Source organism: Taudactylus pleione, unplaced genomic scaffold (genome assembly GCF_031769625.1).
Source record: "Taudactylus pleione unplaced genomic scaffold, aTauple2 ptg000208l, whole genome shotgun sequence".
Classification (NCBI taxonomy): Eukaryota; Metazoa; Chordata; class Amphibia; order Anura; family Myobatrachidae; genus Taudactylus; species Taudactylus pleione.
Genome location: NW_028284610.1, coordinates 170046 through 185429, shown reverse-complemented (window position 1 = coordinate 185429; position 15384 = coordinate 170046). Strand labels below are relative to the sequence as shown.

Sequence of the window (15384 nt, the reverse complement as noted above, 5' to 3'; positions counted from 1 at the left end):
TGAAAATTGTCAGTCTGCCAAAAACCTGTGTAAAAGCTAGAAAAGTATCCTTTTATCCTCAGTCTGAGCAAATGTCAAAGTTTATGACTCATGACTCATGCAAGTTCATATTAAATCCAGAGCTAGGGCCATATTCAGTTGCAGACGAAAAGCCGAGATCAGCGAAAAGTTCTCGCCGGTGATGTTATTTCGGCAGACGAGAACTTTTCCCCGTATTCAATTGCAAAGAATTTCCACCTGTGCGAAAAGTCTGCGCCTTGTAACCAGCGGAAAAGATTGGCATGTGAATGGAGGCGGAAAAAAGTGCAGAATTGGAGGTTTGGGGTGAAAGTTGCGGCAACACCCCTGAAGCCTTGGTATAGTCCCCCAAAGGTAAACTGTATTAAAAAAAGTAAAAAAAATACTTTAGATCACCACAAATAAGTACTGTCATTTTGGGGGTGAAAAAAACAAAGTAGGGGGACAAACTTAAAAACTAGCGAAATCGACTCCAGGGGGTCCTCCAAGTATGCCCAAGCTGTTTTTTGGATTGCAGGTGCATGCTGAAGGTGAGTTTTTTAAGTTTTTTTAACAACGCACTTTAGCGGTTTTTAATCATGCTTGCATCCATTTTCATGTACCCCAAATTTGCTGGGACTACTTATTTTTGCCAAAAAAACTCCTAAATGCTAGTCTTCACCACTTGTGCAAAGACTTAGCATCTTTGCACAAGTGAGAGCTTTTAAGCACCCCAAATACCTCAGGCAAGGCTATTTGGGGGTATTCATCTTTTGGGGGGTGTCAGGCTGATTTCCCCAAATCTGACAAGACTTTTCACCTGTTTGAGTTTCGCTGGGACGCGTTTTTGTGTCCTCTGCAATTGAAAAGGGTGAATCACGGTGACGAGCGCGATACTTTTCCAGCGCCTAAACTGGCGATGACGGCGAAAACTCCAGCATGCAAAAAGTCCGGGACTTTTTGACGCAATTGAATACGGACCTTACTCCTTTTTAGTGACCATATATGAGGGCTGATTGAAAAGTAATGAGACTGATTTTTTTTTATTCAGAATCATGATATGATCTGAACATTTTTCTTCTTCAAAGTTTTTTGCAGCGTTTTCAAAAATGATTCAAAGACGTGCAGTAGACTGTTTTGTGACATCACTTTTAATGTTGCAGCTGTGGCAATTTTCACTTAATCATCTGTTGAGAACTTCTTTCCACACAGTTGTTTTTTAAGAGTTGGGAATTCCCAGAAATCACAGGGCGCTAAGTTCGGGTTATATGGATGGTGTTCCAGTGCTGTCCCATTAATTTCAGTCAGTGTTGCCAATGCAACAGCAACAACATGTAACTGGGTATTGTCTTGGAGCAAAAACTACTGTTTCTTCAGCAAATGTTGTCTTTTCTTCCTCATGGCTCCACGCAAATGGGTTTTTAAGACGTTTGCATAGTAGTCACCATTAATTGTCTGTCCACTGGGAACCCAGTGCTGTAGGATCATACAGTTCACATAAAAAATGGCAGAAGCATGACTTACACGCCAAAGGACTCACACAGATTTTTTTGGGCGGTGGCGAATTCACATGTTTCCATTCACTGGACTGTTGTTTGGATTCCGGATAATAATGACGAATCCACAATTCGTCACACTTCACAATCGATGCCAGGAAATCGGGTACCCTCTCTGACATTCGAACGGTGTTCTTGCATGATTCAACTCATCGTCACATCTGGTCTTTTGTGAGATTTCTGGATACCCACCTGGCACACACGCGGTGCATTTTCAGTTCCTTCATCACAATATGCTGAATCTGTTCAAATGAGATGCCAAGTGAAGCTGAAAGTTTGCGTAAAGTTAACCTTCTGTAATTTTGCAACATCTCCACAGCTTTGGCAATGTTGACATCTGTAACCACAGTGGATGGTCTCTCAGAACGCGATATGTCAGTCATTTACGTATTACCCTCTTTGAAGTGCTTCCACCACCAAAATACTGCAGTACGGCTAATTGTTTCTCCACCGTATGCATCAGTTTAATTTCCACTTTTTCCAAGTTTAGCACAAAATTCAATCACAAATCTCTGACATAATCTCACAGACACGTCGCCATCATCCGCTATGACGAAACGTACGAAGATCTTCCACTCGCTGTGACCAAACAAAGAAGACTATGGCAGTCCAATCACAGGTTCAGACACATCAATGTATGTGCTTTACAATTACCAGCATAGCGTTGCCACGTCTTCCTATGGGACAGAAAAACAGAGGCAGTCTCATTACTTTTGAATCAGCCCTCTGTATTTGCATGCAAGAGCGTAACTAGAACTTTGTGGGCCACATAGCAAGATCTTAAAAGGGCCCCCCCAGTGGTAAAAAAAACATACATTTGCCCCTACACAGAGACAATTCATGTTATGCCACATATTGCCCATTAAGGTTGCAATGCAGTGGTAATGCCATTATTCCGCACAATAATAGTGCTCCTTACACATTATGCCACACAGTAATGCCCATTATAACATTATGCCACACAGTAATGGCCCTTACACCTTATGCCACCCCCAGCAACTCACCTCCCTGTCTCCCTCCAGCAGCCACTCACCTCCCCCTGTATGCCATCAGCAGCCAGCAGGTGTGGCTTTTGGGCCAGGCACCCCTGGCTGTGACATCAGTCCCCGGTTAGAAAGAGTCCAGATAATTACAGCTGGTGCACCAGCAGACAGCAGCAGACATGGACAGACAGCACCGGCGCAATTTAAGTCTGGTGCAATTCGCGAGCCAATTGGAGCTCATGGACTAGCAGCCAATCAGGAGCCACCACTGTTGATTTGCTGCCAGTCTGCCAGCTCTGCCTGCCTCCTGACCGATGGCACTCTGTCTCTCCATGTCTGCTTGCCGCTGCACAATCAACACCTCTGCCATCCGGGCTCCCCCTCGGCGGCCCTGATTGGATGACCTACCTTGTGTGTGTGACTGGGTGCAAGGGGAGCGGCAGGCCACAAGGGCAGCTCAGGCACCATCACCGTAGCAGCTGCACCAGGCTTGCCGACATTTAGCTCCCTCCTTATGGGAGGGAGCTGTCAGGCTTACACAGCGGGGGGCATGACATGATCAAAGAGGGCATGGTCCGGTATCTGATGCATGGTTGGGGGCAGAGCATGGGGACAAAGCATGCGGGCAGAGCAAGGGGGCGTGATAGCACGATCGCGTCATCGTGGCATTGTCCCCTCTTCACAATACCTAGATTAATGGCATTGAGAGAACCCGGCCTCCCCATGCTGCCGGGGTTTATACTTTAAACCCGGGGGTGCGGACATGTTGCCGGAGGTCGGGAGGCTCCCCTGCCCTCCCAGGAGGCCGGGAGCAGCACCCAATTTTCAGGAGGCTCCTGGCTGAATCAGGTGGGTAGGCAAGTATAAGCTGCACCCCTTGTACCCACTGTTTGCATGCATGTTAGCAAACAGAGGGTTCCCTTTCAGGATCAATGGATTAGAATTATAGGCGAGGACAATGTAAACAAATAAAGGCTGCAGGTGTTCTTCAGGGTGCAGTCTTCAACCAGGGCAATGCCGGGTAGCCCAGCTAGTTTTATATAAAGAATGGATACACTCACGAGCAGGGCCCTCTTCCCTCATGTGCTTCTCCTTACTTACTGTATACTTTCATATACTCCTTACTCCATACATAGGCACCTAACACTTGATTGCTGACTCCCTGCTGCTTATTTTGAGCGTTATAAACGCTAATGCAGCAATGTGTATAAACCATGTTTCTGTCCTGCATTGTATTGTACTATAAGTCACTGATTTCTTTTTCACTTATTTGTTTATGTACTCTGTAAGGCACTGCGGAACACTTATGGTGCCATATAAATAAAGAATAATAATATGAAGTTCACACCTGTATTCTTTATGACCAATAGTGAACTTTTCATCCATTCCAAAAATGCATGCACAACAGGTTAAAGGGAAAAAATGTCTATAGCAGCAGAATACCTAGGGGTAAATTTACTAACATTTGAGATGGTCCCGATTTTCAAAGTGATTTATCTCGCTGGAGCTCGCCAAAATTTGGGTGATTTAATCCCTTGTATTTTACCAAATTTACCAACAGGCGATTTGAGGTTAAACAAGTTTGCCGATGGTGAAGCAGAACGAGATATCTCTCCCAAGTAACTTGTTTTGCAGGAGATTACTCACCCGAGATTGCAGTATTTTCTCTCTGCAAATCTCTCCTGAGCTAGCAGCCAGCACATATCAGTGAGATATGTGCTTGCTGCTTGTGTGTTAAGCCTTGTAAAAATTAGAAAAATATATATTTTTTTAAATTAGGGTTTTTAAAAAAAAAAAAACTCTATCCACCCTCAGGCTTGCCACCGTGTCCTGGTTCTTAACATTACAGGGAAAAAATGTGTAGGTATCCACTGTAATTTAAGAACCAGCACAAGGCAGCAGGGACAGAGCTGGTTTTAAATATACAGAGAAATAAACTGATGTAAGGTCCCCTGTATATTTTAAACCAGCCCTGGACCCTTTCTAATGGAGGACTGATGCCACAGTCAGGGGTGCCCTTTCACCGGGCCCCCAAGCCGCAGCATCAGCCCTGAACGTTAGTCAGTCCAGGCCAGGGATCCCTGGGGAGTTGGTGACCCCCCCAATAAAGGGGTCACCCTCTCCAGGGCACCCCTGGCCTAGGCTGATAGCCCGGGGCTATCCCCGCCACCCCTGGGTGGTGGGTGGCGGGTTGATGGTCTAAGGTGTAGTGTAAATATTAGATTTTTCATCATTGTCTTTACAGTGGAACTACAGGTCCCAGCAAGCCTCCCCCACATGCTGGTACTTGGAGAACCACAAGTACCAGCATGCGGGGCATTAAGGGCCCACTGGTACCTGTAGTTCACCTGTAAAGAAATGGTTAAAAAAACACACAACACACCGTGATAATGAAGCTTTAATGCATCCATAAACACACTTACACACTCACCTGTTTCCAGATGTTCATGTCCCCTTGTCATCGTAAAGTATCCCATCGAATTACCTGTAAAAAAAGATCCAATACTCACCTTTAAGTCCTACGATGTTCTCCGCAGTAATCCAATACGTGGGCAGGATACAGTGTAACAACATGCTTCTGCATGGTGTTATACTGCGCTAATGTCAGCTCATGGGAAAGAGTTCACTTCAGTCCTGGGCCGCCGGCCAATCAGCGGTGGCTAACATTAGCGGCCACTCATTGGCTGGGACCCACGTGGGCTTAGCCAATGAGCGGCTCCTCCACGCAGCTCAGGGGGTTGAGAGTTTGAAAAGTAATTTTGACAGAGACTTTGCACCTATCTCACCTGAGCTTGTCTATCCCGATTTTTGGTAAATTTGTGAGATGTATGTTTTAGGTGAAAAGTACTTCCGATTTGGCCCGATGGTGATAAGATTCGAGATTGCTATCTCACCCAAGTTTTACGAGTGAGATGAGAGAAATCTCTCTCTAACTCACCCGACTGCCTTTAGTAGATTTGCAAGCAGGGAAAAAACCAATAAATCACCCGAGATGGTCATCTCGACCTATCTCGATTTTTAGTAAATTTACCCCTTACAGTATTTGGTAAAACACTTTTAAGCAGTTTAACAGCTAAAAACCAACAAAAAAACAGTATCCTGTATGTTAGTCATCAATGTGTCCCAAATTTCCAGGATGGTCTTAAAAAAGGAACATATATTTATTTATTTTTTATTTTTTTTAAATGCACCCTCTTTGCTCCTTTAACTCTTTTCAATAATTTTATTTCACAAAATGAAATCTTGTTTTTGTACTACTGCTCAAAACTAGGCTCACTAGTGCATCCATGCCATGCTTTGTAAAGAATGACCTCACTCCACTCATTGAACCATACATACTACCTCTACAATCCTACATGTTTTGGAGAAAATGGAAATAAAAGCCTTTAACACTATCAAAACTAATTTTGTATAAAGTTTATTGATTTCAAGCAGTGATAGGAAGCAGGTGGCCCAAGGGGGGGGGTCGGTGTCGGTCAGGATGATCACCCCCCGTAACACGTAGCCCTAGCCCACCTGGCAGTAGAGGCCAGGCTGAGATGTGCTGCGGGCACCAGCCAGGACCTGACTGCATCGGCCACATACTGTCAGGGCAGCTGAGACAAGTCAGCTGTCAGCCCAAGCAACCAGCCAGCCAGGGAAGGAAGAACAGTAGCATAGGATTTGAAGTTTATCTTTTACTGCTTAGACTCTGAGCAATAAAAGATCAACTACAAATCCCACGAGGCATTGCACCCTTTACAAAGATGTCCACCACTGCAGGAAGCCAGCATGGGAATCCCTGACAAATCACTATGCTACAGGTAATAATAATATTGTCCCCACACATCTCCCTGTAATTTACTACTTACACCCTGACCATACCTCTGGGGAGGAGAAAGAAAAGGTAGGCAAGTATGCCCCTGACATGTGGGTACCATACTGCATATAACATGTCAGGGTGTCAGCAGGGAGATGTGTGGCTGCATCATTATCTGCAGAATGGTGCCCACATGTCAGGGTGTCAGCAGGGAGATGTGTGGCTGCATCATTATCTGCAGCATGGTGCCCACATGTCAGGGTGTCAGCAGGGAGATGTGTGGCTGCATCATTATCTGCAGCATGGTGCCCACATGTCGGGGTGTCAGCAGGGAGATGTGTGGCTGCATCATTATCTGCAGCATGGTGCCCACATGTCAGGGTGTCAGCAGGGAGATGTGTGGATGTATTGTTATCTGCAGCATGGTGCCCACATGTCAGGGTGTCAGCAATTAGATGTGTGGGGGCACCATGCTGCAGATAATGGTGCACCCACACATCTCCCTGCTGACCCCCTGACATGTGGGCACCATGCTGCAGATAACAATGCACCCACACATCTCCCTGCTGACACTCTGACATGTGGGCACCATGCTGCAGATAATGCCAATATCAATACTGCGCTCACACATCTCCCAGTCATTTACCTGCTGATCCCCTGCCCTGTGGGCAATATGCTGCAGGTAAAGCTAATAATAATGCTGCAGTTGACGCCATAGAATGTATGCCCTTCCAACATGAATGTATGTGACAGGGACTACTCAACTATAATATACTTCAGTTTAAGAACCGTTTGTTTTGAGTGTTTGTTTTTTCTCCCAAAATGTTGCCCTCTGCGTTTTGGAAATCGCTTAATTGATTAAATTTCCAGTGTGATGTCCTCAATATTATACCACTTTCAGACAGAAAAATGACAAAAACATGGCTTTTACCCGGCATTTGGGTACCCGGTCGTTTTGCCGGTCCCGGCCTGAACCCCCAGTTCAGACAGAAGAGCAAATTACCGGGTCAAACATTTCTACCCAGTAATTTGCTGAATAACACGGGTATATCTTCTGTCTGAAAGGGTCAACTCGGGTCGAAATTCCTGGGTCTCCAACCCTGGTAAATTCCTGGGTCCAAGTCCTGGGAATTTCGACCCGGGTTAACCTTTTAGGAAGGAAAAAGGACCCGAATTGATCAGCAAATTACAGTGTAGAAATGCTGTACTTTCTAGTGTTAGTGGCCCGTCCCCTCAGTGTGACATAATGACGTCATGTATTCAGGGCAAAAGCACCCTCTTCTTGCACTGCCTACACTTGCTGCCTCCTTTCTGATATTTTGTCATATTTGTAACAATTCCTTAAAATGTCTGCAGTTACAGTATGTATTTCAGAAAAGTGTCTTTTTCTCTAGTTTAAATGTATTTATTTTTTAACTTATTGTATTTCTGAGGAAAAGTGTAATTTGCAGCTTAAAGGTTAGAGGGTCATCGAAAGTGTCTGGCTGGATTATAGGAACAGCTGAAAGATAGTAATTGATAGAAAGATAGTAACTGACAGCAAGCAGGCAAGCTGATATCCCTTGAGGACATACACGTCACTATAGTAATATAGTATATAGTTATATATAGTATACAACTATATAGTGGTCTGACACACCATTAAAAGGTGACAACAATAAAGTCATATATGCCAACTTTTTCTGTGCCCCTCCGGAAAAGGTGGTGGATGGGGCAGGACATTTTGCATCTTTAGGCCACACCCCAATGACTCTGTACTATAAATTATGGGATCTTGAAGAGGTGGAAGGGCCAAGATGACTCTACTTTCTGAGAATGACATCATCGCGCCACCTGCCCATTTCATTAGGGACTGGACGGGATGTGAGAGGTTGACCTGTTCTTCTCTGAGTCCGTGAGGAATCTTCAAAATTTGGGCATCACTTGGATTTTCCAGGGATGTATGTAACTGTGAATGAAGTATATGTCATTAGCTTCTCAAACAAATCATGCAACTCACTGTCTGATTTATAGAACTGAAAGAAAACAAAAAACTCAGTAGCTCCAATTTAAAATATATATAGCAATATACAGTAGTGGAAAATAAGGTTTTAAAAAAGCAAAAAAATCTGTAAAAGTTAAATAAATTCACAGTATACATATTTTTTTCACTGCAGTTGGTGAAATATATGAATATCTCTCAAAGTTCCATAAATCCAAAAATGTATAAACACGTTATAGTGTTCTTTAGTTCAGAAAGAGAATGTTGGGTTTTGTAGTGTAGGTCTTCAATCTTCTGCAGGCTATACAGCCAGCACCTGCAGTATTCTTACTTGTGTCCAAAAGCTGAGGTGCTCAAGAAAGTAGGAAAAGAGGAAAATATACAACAACTTCTTGTATTACCAGATATACAGAAATACAGTGCAATCCTATTCACATCAGTGAGGGAAGTGAAAGCATGAAAGTATAATAAGGATGTGGTTGGTATCAAAGTCTATAAACTAAGGCTGCTCTCTTACAGAGACACAAATTTACAGCCTGTTGGCATGTATCTGGTGTTCACTTCCTTCTAGATGGAATTTCATTTTCAAAACACAGGGACAGACTTCCCTCCTACTAGTATTGCTAGTAAGGCTTAATCAAGGAGTAACACCCCATTCTGATGGCCCTATTATTTAATACTAGCTGGTATACCCGGCATTGTATGGGTTGAAGACAGGACCCTGAAGTACACTTGCAGCCTTCATTTGTTTACATTGTCCTCATCTATAACCCCATTCCATTGATCCTGAATAGGACCCCACTGTTTGCTAACATGCATGCAAACAGTGGTGTAACTACCGTGGATGCAAGGGGTGCAGCTGCCTCTGTGGCCTGCCATTCCCCCTGCACCCAGTCACACACACAAGGTGGGCTGGTCCAGTTAGGATAATGGAGGGGGGCCTGTGTGTCAGTGGTGTTGATTTGGTGTCAGCCTGCCAGCTGATTACATCTGGCGTACCGGCATGCAGACATGGAGAGACAGCACCGCCGGTCGCGGGGCAATCAGAGCTGGCAAACTGGCAGCCAATCAGCAGTGGCGGCTCCAGATTAGCCAGACTTTTCCGAACAATAGATGGGTGTACCTGGGTCCTACTGGTTTCTGCCAGTTCTGAGCTGATGGCACTGCTGGACATCTTCCGATATTTAAGGGCAGTAAGCATGATGTATCTTTCATCTGATGCACGAATACCCCTTTCACATCGCAAACCCGGCTCTGACCCAGGATTTTAAAGCTGGGTCGGACTTGGCTGTGACCCGGGTAAGACCCTTTTTATACTGCACCTTCACACTGAACCCGGGTCTGCCATGTAAAACCCTATAAATGTAATTAAAAATTGACTTTTTACAGGCTTACAAAGATGAGGTTACAAATGAGAACCAAAGGGAGGGGTGAAGACTGCTCACAGTATTGCAGCAATCATGGCCAACAGACTACCTGTGTGTTTTCCAGAGCTCATGAATGTTTGTGCTTTCCAGCTGTTTCATTCAGCCAGTGAGAGCATGATGCAGCTTCTGTTATTTCAGGAGGAGTTGGAGGGTGCAGTTTGTGGTAACGACTCGATGACAATATATGGGCAGGAGGAAAGGCCTCATATCCTCCATCGTGACCACTATTCTCAAACTGAACATGTCGACTGACTGAAGATTGTGGGCTCAAGACTGCAAGCATGGAATAGCTTTCATGGTGACTATGGAAGCTTTTCAGGACATGCAGTGGATAGCCCACTTTCGGATGTCATGTGCGACGTTCTCTTACTTGTTGGGCCTACTGACCCCAGCACTTTCAAGGCAGTCCACCAACTGTAGAAGACCCATAGAGCCAAGTAGGAGGCTAGCCATTGCATTGTGGTGGTCTGCTACCCCAGGAGAGTATCGTACACTCTCCTGCCTGTTTGGAGTTGGGAAATCCACAGTCTGCAACATAGTGCAAGAGGTGACGCGTGCACTGCTAGATAATCTATACCAGAGGTTCATCAACCTGCTGCAAGGAGAGCACTTAGAGGATACAATACAAGGTTTCCTGAGATGTGGGTTATCCACAGTGTGCAGGTGCCATAGACGGTACACACATCCCCATCATTGCTCCCTGTGACAACCCGGCAGACTATCATAATAGAAAAGGCTGGCATTCCCTTGTTAAGTTTTTATTTTATTTTATTTTATCCAGTGAGTGTTTTATAATGTAAAACAAAAAGAATACAGTAGACAACTGCGCATAGAAGGCTGAAAAGAGGGCAATGTCAAGAGGAGGATCACCACCCCTCAAGAATAATGTACAACACAAAAAAAGGAGACAAAGTCCCACTTCTGCGCACTTCAGCCCCTAAAATTAAAAATGATACAGTGGTACTGAATAAATGCAATAATACTCCACCCAAAATGGAACCATCAATCAATTGTGGAATGTTCCTGTTCTCCTTTATAACCCTCTAATACGTCCTCAGAGCAAGCTACTGACTTGAGCAAAACAAATTTAATTTGTTTTGCTCAAGACAGTAGCTTGCTCTGAGGATGAATTAGAGAGTTAGAAAGGAGAACAGGACTTCACACAAAGATACCTTTACGAGCATATGATTCCATCTTCTATTGTGAGTAGGGGTACGCTCACCTTTTGTTATTGCTCACGTGCTGCACAAGGGTGAACACTACTGTTGAATATTACACACTGGTGATGACATCTCCCAACTAAAGATACCATTATATGAGGGAACCGTATCACTTTCATGTGAGTACGGTATGTGCACCATTATTGATTACTAAGGGAACCAGTTATTTTTCACCCGTGTATCTATTAGGACCTGTTCAGGACTTACTACACTATTTTTGTTTTTTCTTTTTCTCTTTTTTTCTCCCCATATTCGTGCAAGAGGAAATCGACCATTGACTTTCAGGAACATTTCCACACTTGATTGATGGTTCCATTTTGGGTGGAGTATTATTGCATTTATTCAGTACCATTCTATCATTTTTAATTTTAGGGGCTGAAGTTCGCAGAAGTGGGACTTTGTCTCCTTTTTTTGTAGTGTTTTATAATGTGTATATATGTATATATGTGTGTCCTTTTGTAAACTTATTATACTGTACATTATTTATAGCTTCACAGATGTCTTTATTGGGTGGCCCGGACGAGCACATAACTCGAGAGTTCTCGCAAATTCCAATCTGTTATGCCTAGCAGAGGATGACCGAGGTGGATGGTGAGGAAATAATATTAATTTTCAGATTGTGTCATATTCAGCTCATCTGTCATAGCAGGCAATTTGAGGACAGTCACAGTTATACTTATTTATTATCTGTACTTGTTCGCTGTGGCAGCACGGTGTATGCAATGGTTAGCGTTACATCCACTGCCCAGCTGAAACTTAACCACCAATTTATCAATAGTACATACTGCAATTTCTAACCCTAAATATTTTCTATTACAAATACCCAGCATGTGTAGTTTGAGGACCTAGTAGGCATTACAAATATTATTGTGTGCTGCCATGATGTATAATCAATTTGAAGTGGTACAAATACTGTATGCTGTGCTACATGCTCCAGGCTATGTGTGTACTATTAGAATCAAAGGACATATTTTGATTCTGCATTGATGTACATGTACCTTTACAGTTAACTCCATGAGATTATGCTTTTTTCACCTTGCACAACTCCAAATTATTAATAATATATATAAATGCGATAAAATTTTGCAATCAATAGAGGTTTTTAGCATAATCATGGCCAAGGTTATGGGCCTACCCACCATATCCAGGTAACCTCTTTCGGGTAGGTCCCTAACATACTAGGGTTCAAATCCAGAGTGCAGGAACCTCTATTGATTGCAAAATTTTATTGCATTTATATATATTATTAATAAATTGGAGTTGTGCACCTGAGATTTGTCTGTTTCTGTGCCTGCAATTAGTCTCATCAGGTAGCACCTTCCATTATATATTTAGTCAGGTTGTGCAGTCCAGAAATCTTTCCCATATGCTTTTTGCACCTTGCCAATTTTTTTTTTCCATTAGAAATCCAAGACCGTTGATGAGGTGGAGATCCCTGTTCACATTATTGGAGATGTAGGCTACCCTTTACGGAGCTGGCTGATGAAGGATTTCACACAACATGTACAGTTGGGCCCAGAACAAATTGCATTTACCCATACCCTGAGTTCAGCAAGGATGGCCGTTGAAAATGCATTTGGCCACTTAAAAGGACGTTGGTGCTGTCTGATAATGCGCTGTGATGTGGACCTCATGATCATGCCTGACGTAGCTGCGTGTTGTGTACTGAACAACATAAGTGAGATTAGGAAGATGCAATTTCTGCCAGAGTGGACTGTGCAGGACTCAGATTTTGATTTCTCTGACTGTGAATCTATGGCCTATGTTGGGAACCATATCAGTAGTGTAGGACAGATCCAGGCAACCTTCCTTCACTAGTTAGCTAAAGAAATGCAAATGTGTTGCTTAAAAATAAAAATGGTTTATTTTTCGGTTCAACCAGTGTACCTGTTTATACATTTTAACTTCAACACACATTACAATGTGTGTGGAATATTGTTCAAAAAGGTTTTGAATATACATTTTAAAATTGTAAACATATACAAAATGTAACGTAGCAAAATAGAACATTCAAAATAGCATATTTTTGTAAAACCATTGCCTACTTACATGATATGTACATGTAATAACAAGTATAACATCAACATAAATATATAAAACATATAAAATTTTAGCACCAGAAGGCATAGGACTTAGACAAAATATTTTTAAACCAAAATGCAGAGTTATGGTAAATTCCTGTAAACAGGATAATCGGGATTTTCAGGGCTTTCAGGAGGTTGACTATGGTCATAGTAATGGGCCTGATTGTACTGGGGATAAGGATGATTTGGGTAGTGTGGGCCCTGCTGTTGTGGTGGGACTGTGACCTGGGCTTGACTACGGCTAAACATTCGCTCTAGAAGCTCCATCTGGAATTTCTGGGATTCCCTTTGGCATTCATGTGACGATCCATCATGCCCATGAGCTGAGAAATAAATGAATTTTGCATATCATGCTCTGCCTGCAGAAACCTGTCTAGATGAGCGTCTTCCTGTGCAGACATTGCAGCGTACATTTCCTGTAATTTTTCAACCAGGACACTTTCATTACTCGGATGGCTTGCTCAGTTTAATTGAGTCTGTGGGTAAAATGTACTAAGCAGCAGTTTGACGGTGGTTTCTATTCTATTCTAAACCCCGGCGGTTTGGTGGTGGTTTCTATTCTATTCTAAACTCCGGGGGTTTGGTGGTGGTTTTGCAGCGGTTTCTAAATGACAGCCCTGTTCTATTGTATTCTGAAATGTGTTTCGATGGCAGTTTTGCAGCGGTTTTGGACTTACTAAATCTGCAGATAGCAAAACCATCGCCAAACCACAGTCAAAACACATTTTAGAATAGAACAGGGCTGTCATTTAGAAACCACTGCAAAACCACCACCAAACCCCCGGGGTTTAGAATAGAACAGAAACCCCCACCAAACCGCCGGGGTTTAGAATAGAATAGAAACCGCCGTCAAACCACCACTTAGTAAATTTTGCCCTTTATCTCTTTGGCGGAACCGTATATACTGCGCCAATAATAAACCAAAAATTAGTCATCAGTGTGTGTATATAAAATAGATGTGGTGTTAGCAAACGTGTTTGTGGCCTTCCTCCACCTCCACACAAGCTACACTCTGCAACATATATTATTTTGCTTTTTAGAAACATTATTTGAATTGTATGAATTGATCATTGTGTTTAAAAAATGAATTTACAGTGGAGAATTGTGCCAGTGGAGTAGTTATCCATGAGAACTAATTGGTTACCATGGGCAACTTATCCACTGGCACACCTGTCCACCTTTTTCACTTTTCACTTCATACATGTAATCCAGGGTGTTATGTGTGTTGTATTTTAATTTAATACTTACTGTTTCTGCATAAAGCTGGGGTTTGGGTATTTCTGGGTGTCCCACTGGCACCAGCCTGAGTCTCAACAACCGCCTGAATGCTTGGTGAAATGCTGTCATCATGGGCCACAGAATCTTGCGGAATGCTGTCTTCTGGGTCATCCGGTAGTAACAGTGGCAAGGATGGGCATGCTTGTGAGTGTGATGGGCATGCTTGTGAGGCTGCTGGGCCTGCTTGTTAGACTGGCACATTGCTGGTGGTTTCTGAGGCACAGGTCTGGCTGCTTTCCCCTGCTGCGAAGCTGGATGACAGGCTGACAGGTGTACATAATGCTGTGTGTCCGAAAACAATGGCACATATGTCATAGTATTGTAACTCAGCTCCACTTCTGTTTCTATTATGGTCATGCACTTTCATAAAACGTTTATATACCACCTGCTGCTGAGTCCTATGGAAGCCTCATAATTCCAGGATCTTTGCTATATTTTTGTAGACAACAGGGCATTTCACTGTGCCTGTCATCTGTCTTCTTATTTCCTCCTCGCCCCTTATGGCCAGCAACTCCCTCACCTCTTCATCACTCCAAATGGACATTGCTGTAGTGGTGTCAGGGGCGTATCTAAAATGGGTGCAGGGTGTACAGGGAACACAGGCCCCAGGGTCCAGGGGGGCCCCACACTGCACACCCTGCACCCATAATATTACTTACCTCTCTGGAGTCCCACGTCGACGCGGGGGTCCGGTGCTGTAAAACGACTGGAAAATGGCTGCAGCGGCCATTTTCCCATCGTTTGCGCATGCGCAGTACAGGGAAAATGGCCGCCGTGGCCATTTCCCCGGTGACCTGTGCATACATTATAGACTCGGGGCATACTCTAGTGCCCAGAGTCTATAACTCCTGCGCTGGCCGCGCACAGCTCAGTGCGCTGCCGCCGCCGGGCGGAATGGAGGGGGCCCGTGTTGGAGACTGCGCACGGGCCCCCTCCTGTCTAGATACGCCCCTGAGTGGTGTTATGGTGAATTGAACCCATTTAATACAGGAATGGTGCAGTGTGCTGCGCATATGTTCAGGGCTCTGGCTGCTGACATCATCAAAGGGGACACATGAA

At 43.8% G+C, this 15384-nt stretch overlaps 1 long non-coding RNA gene and 1 pseudogene across 1 annotated transcript in view; one reads left to right on the top strand and one right to left on the bottom strand.

Moving 5' to 3' along the window:
- LOC148517825 (uncharacterized) overlaps nt 1–12841 on the top strand; it is a 62694-nt gene extending 49853 nt beyond the window's left edge. Inside the window, exons 2-3 of the long non-coding RNA XR_015879249.1 lie at nt 11453–11554; nt 12368–12841. This is a non-coding gene — a long non-coding RNA (uncharacterized LOC148517825). The remainder of the gene's footprint in view (nt 1–11452; nt 11555–12367) is intronic.
- A 287-nt stretch (nt 12842–13128) lies between these two features.
- Nucleotides 13129–14869, bottom strand: LOC148517824 (uncharacterized; annotated as a pseudogene).
- Nucleotides 14870–15384: the final 515 nt, after the last annotated feature.